At 45.2% G+C, this 5,000-nt stretch overlaps 1 protein-coding gene across 3 annotated transcripts in view; it reads right to left on the bottom strand.

Moving 5' to 3' along the window:
* LOC126569335 (protein encore) overlaps window positions 1–5,000 on the bottom strand; it is a 79,228-nt gene that overhangs the window by 87 nt on the left and 74,141 nt on the right. For all 3 annotated transcript variants that reach the window (XM_050226342.1, XM_050226343.1, XM_050226344.1), the window contains one exon: window positions 1–5,000. This exon is cut by the window's left edge and continues 87 nt beyond it; it is cut by the window's right edge and continues 1,300 nt beyond it. The gene's annotated coding sequence lies outside the window, so the exon portion shown is untranslated.

The raw sequence follows: 5,000 nt of genomic DNA, 5'->3' as shown, positions 1-5,000 counted from the left end.
ATACAAGTTTAGTTTTCATACAAAATAAATAAAAATCCCCCCACTATTACAAGTTCATCTTACCGAATCAATTGATAAGGAATCTTTTGTACAATCAGTGCAATGCTTTGTGTATGATTTCGGGGATTGTTGATGCAAATAAAACCTTATCGTATGTCGAAAACTAAACCACTGAACATGCGCTTTTCAATGCTGTTTTCCCGTTATATTTCCATTTATGTATCAACGACGCTTCTTTTCTTTCCCTCTCTCTCTCTCATTCTCTTATAAATCGCTCTATATTTTAATGAATCGCACACATTCACTCGGCACACGTGCGATCGATTATTGCAAAGTTCTTAACCAATAGGGGCTTCCTCTCTTTACACTATCAGAAACAAACGGCACGGATCGACCAACCTGTGCTGTATACTAGGAAGCTACGCCAAACGTTAAAATCATAATCTATTCAAATGATTTCCATTAAAATAAATTCACTACTTAACGGCTAGTCTTTAGAGCGACAGTCATAAAATACATAAACACACATAAAATAAAATAAAATAATGTATCATCGACGACGACAACGACGACGACGATGATGACGAAGAAGTCCTTTCAGCGTTTCCTTACCAACTAAAATAACTCGCAAACATGGGTATGAATCGTTTAAAAATCAACAAACCACAGGCCGACGATCGCTACCGATCGGTTGATCATGTTTCGCCACTACGCCCGATAGTCTTCCATCGGTGATAACCTTCTTGCGGTGTTCGTCCTTAATCTTCTACCGCCATCTACGGCACATTTCCGTTGTTTGTCTCGTTTTTCCTCGATTTTATCGAAGGATCCGTGCATGCCACAAAGCGAAAAGGGGGAAAACTTTTCCATTCGCTCCAGATGAACCTACTTTTCACACGAAACGCGGTAATCGACGGTCAACCAAAACTGAAACCGATGAAAAGAATCCCACTAGCGGGAAAAACCTCTTGCCTTCCTTCCGTTTGGAGTTTCCGAGAAAGTTGTGCTCCCCGAGCGAGCAGTCCGGGTATGTCGTTAAATCTCAATTCCCTGACCTTGTTTCGGATTGCATTTTTATTTGGCATCCAGTCCAAGTTGCCGCCAAGGTCGTCCGTTACCGGATCTTCGTTCCAGTGGGCGTGTGTTCGGGGATTTGGGTCCGAAAAACAAGGAAAATGCATTTCCAGCTAAAAATTGTCAAAGGGACAATCGATTGAGTTCAACGAAAAATTGTCCTCTCCATCGGGAAACGGTGTGAAACGGTGAGAGGAATTCACTCCAATTGATTTAGGTCCGTGTTCGTGTCCTGTCTGGCCATACCGTTTCAGCATCAGCTTCACACGAGCGTGAGGCATTCCGCGACTCCTTCGACACATTCGGTTGCTAGGAACCTAAAATCCAAGTGACCCAACTACGATACCACCAAAGTACTAAAATTTCTCGTCACATTACCACAACTCCAAAGTCCAAATGCTAGTAACCACCGAATGCGGTAACTTCTCCGAAGCAAAACAAAGAGAGAACTTTTAATGAAAAGTACCACCAAAAAAGGAATACGGAGGGGGGGAACTCATTCAACAGAGCATTCTCTGCACCGAAAAGCAGTAAAAAGTTGAATTCGTTTCTATGCGATGGGATGTGGATCATCATCACTCATCGGCCAGCAGCCCATCAAAATCAAGTTCATCATGCAAAAGCAAACGCAACAGCTGCATCTGGAATCCTTGCAACGATGCTTCCCTCTGTGGAAAGTCTGCGTGGAAGTGCAAAAGCGATCCATAGAGCCTCGACGCACAGGAACCAACAACGAGGCATCATAATCTCAGCTTGTGGTGATGGTGGAGAGCACGGTTTTTTGCTTCTCCATCCTCCATTGAATCCCAACCAATCATGCTCGACTGCGCTCGTCCTTGTCCTGGTTGCGTTTCAATTTTCAAATTTGAAAGTTCTGCCTGCGGGATGCAACTCTCCGCCGCGTGTTGCAAGCTGTACCAGCCTTCTGCAGCCAGCCTTCCCCATACCTTCACCAGAAAGGCAACGAAAAGTTTCTTTTGCGGCGTTTGTTGGCGGATCCGGATGTTTCGACTGACTGGCATTATAACTTGAGATAAGAAAATCAAACAATCAATCAAAATGTTTGCTCACTTCCTTAGGTGCTCTCGCTTCCTCCAAACCCCTCCTCTCCTCTGTAACGTTGAACGATATGATCCACTTCAACCCTTCAAAAGCCTGACTTTCAATTCCCTCCATTTCACCCTTAAGAAACCTATCGGCCGCTGGCGCTAGTGTTCGCTTATAGTGTGTCTGAGATCATCGGTTGTTGGTGGTTCTATTGTGTTTATCTGTGTGTGGTGCTCCTTCCTTAAATCACGTTACTTACTTATAAGCTCATTTGATTGATCATATGTGTCTGGTTTGCTGTTATTTGTGTTTCATAAACTGTAACCGGGTGGTGCTTTGCAATTGTTCGTGTGGTACGTTAACATACGGACATGGCTCCTCCCGTCGTTGCCGAAGTGATCACTATTTCCGTCCATTCCGTTTTTTGTTAAATCTCCGGTGCCGATGAATCTTCTAAAGATAGTTTGCGTGGAAACGCAGGAATGTATTGTGGGGTTTAGTAGGTGAAACTGGTTTAACGGTAGAATTGCCATCGCACTCCTCATCGGTAAATAAATGTCCCTCTCCTGCGCCAGATATCTGCATCTTTTAATTCATCTGCATGAACAACAATATCGTTCCCCTCCTGCTCCTTTTCCAACGTTATCCTTTATCCGCCTTGGGCGGAGGTATTTTGATTTGCTTCACCACAGCTCTCAGCTCCTTTCTTCTGTTTCTTCTTCTTCTTCTTCTTCTTCTTAGGCCCTTAACTTCTCTGCAGCTTCTACACGTGCGCGGTTCTAGCTAACCGCTTTGTCCACTTCTCTACGTAGCATCAGCAAACTCCTTCACGCCGATAATCCACCACACATGTTTGACTGTACGAGTTCCTCAGAATCAGAAACTTAATAACGGACAAACGCACGAAGCCCAGAGGGGCCCGGCACGGAGAGCGTGTGGGTATGTACATTTCGTAAGTATTGTCGAAAACTTCCATTTTCAATACCGTGCGCCATCACCACACCAGCACCGGTTTCTTCTAACCGCCCTAAGGTCATCCTCCAAATAACCCAGAACTACCAAGCAGAACTTCGTGTTTTCGAGAGTGGCGCGCTCTAGAGTGGCGTCATGGCGACTACAGTGGGTCGAGTATCTTCTTAGCGGGCCAACCACACGCCAAGCGTGGCGAAACCGGGGGAAAACTTTTGCCGTCGACGTCGTCCGCAGTGCACAAGGTGTGTGCGCACCTGGAACCCTCAATGCCACAATGAAAGCGACTCACAAAGCGACAACGAAACCATAACTGAGAGACCTTCATGGTGTACCTACTACTGGAGCTACAGTGTACAGTCTACGCCGTTCCTACAATAAACCTTCGATCCGGATCCGGAGGAAGGCTCAGAAAAGGCTTCACATTTCGGCTATAATACACACTTTACACACTTGCTGTACGGCAAACGCGTGCGGATGCTGTCTGGCCAGATCTGCCGAAAGCGTAACTATTCTCGAGGAGACTAGCAATAGGCTAATAGACTCCTGGCACGGCTCCCACCTTCTTCTCGTTCTCTGCTAGAATTGGTGTTCTGTTCGGTTTCTCGTGATATTTAGTTTGGCTTAGCTTCCTTGTGATTTGTTTTAGATTCACTAATCACACTAGTTAGACATTGACAGCTTGATCAACGTGTAGCGTGTTTTAATCGATCCCCCTCTCCCCACTTTTGATTGCACTGAGCAGAAAAACTGTACACAACGGTTTTGCGGAATCTAATGATATCTCGAACGATTTTTGATTCTGAATGTTATCTGTCTCTCCGGGCTCTAGGGAGCTGGAATGTCGGGAGAGGGATTAGAACCGATGTTTCGATGAAGATTGCACACACAAGAAAAACGAGAACAAAACCTATGTAACCACAAAATGTAACAGACGGATATGGCATGGGATCGTCTGGCTAAAAGAGCGAGAATCGATATGCGACATGATCTATCACCGAGTAGAGCAGCGTCGTGATGCACAGAAAGCAAAGACACGTGGGGAGCAACAAAAGGGAACGCTCGGTCACTAGAGTATCGTATCGTTGCCAGCTGCTCCCATAACGGGACGCGTGTCCCGTTCTTAGTGTACTAAAGGTGTATATAGATAGATAGCTATTACTTAAATATGAAATCTTTATATCGGGCAACGGCTGCCGGGCGGGGTTGTGTACAATTTTAAAATAATTTCCTATCGCTGGTCAGTTTTTGATTTTGTTTCAGCTGCTGCTGCTGCTGCTGCTGCTGGTAGTCAGTACAACTAATAACTAATCCAAAGCACTACTAAAACGAAAAGTCGTGAACCAGTGTAGGCAAGAGGAAATGGAATGAACTGGTGTACGACACAAAATACGACAAACTGGATATGTTGGTATGCCCTTGCAGTGCCCCTTTCTCTATCTTCTGGTCTTCTAGGGAAACGTGCCAAGCAGGAAGCGTGTCTTGTGTTGATTTGTTTGGTTTAGAAGTAAAAATGACCTTCCTTCCTCCCTGCTATGCCCGCATTCTTCCACACTAGCTAGCTCTCCAATGCCAATAATGATGATGATGATGATGGTGAGACTGATAAGAGAGTAGGATGAAGGGTAGCAGGACAATAAATAGAAAAAATTGCTTTGCTCTTTGTGCAGAGCGATGTGGGTTGAGGCAAGAAAAGGATCACTCAATGGTGGCTGATCTAAAACTGATTCTTCGGAGCCGAAGAAACTAACTAAAGGACGCCATCGTGCGAAGGCCGCACAGAACCAGCATCGAGACAAGGCAAGCAAGACAGGAAAGGAGTTTTAACAGAGTTTCCTGGTTCCTGGTTCCCGGTACTGGTACTTCTTTGTTTCGGCGGCTTCGTATCCGTTCTGGCATTCAACTATTCC

Source organism: Anopheles aquasalis, chromosome 2 (genome assembly GCF_943734665.1).
Source record: "Anopheles aquasalis chromosome 2, idAnoAquaMG_Q_19, whole genome shotgun sequence".
Taxonomy (NCBI): domain Eukaryota; kingdom Metazoa; phylum Arthropoda; class Insecta; order Diptera; family Culicidae; genus Anopheles; species Anopheles aquasalis.
The sequence above is the reverse complement of the archived record's forward strand: the minus strand, read 5'-3'. Positions and strand labels throughout refer to the sequence as shown.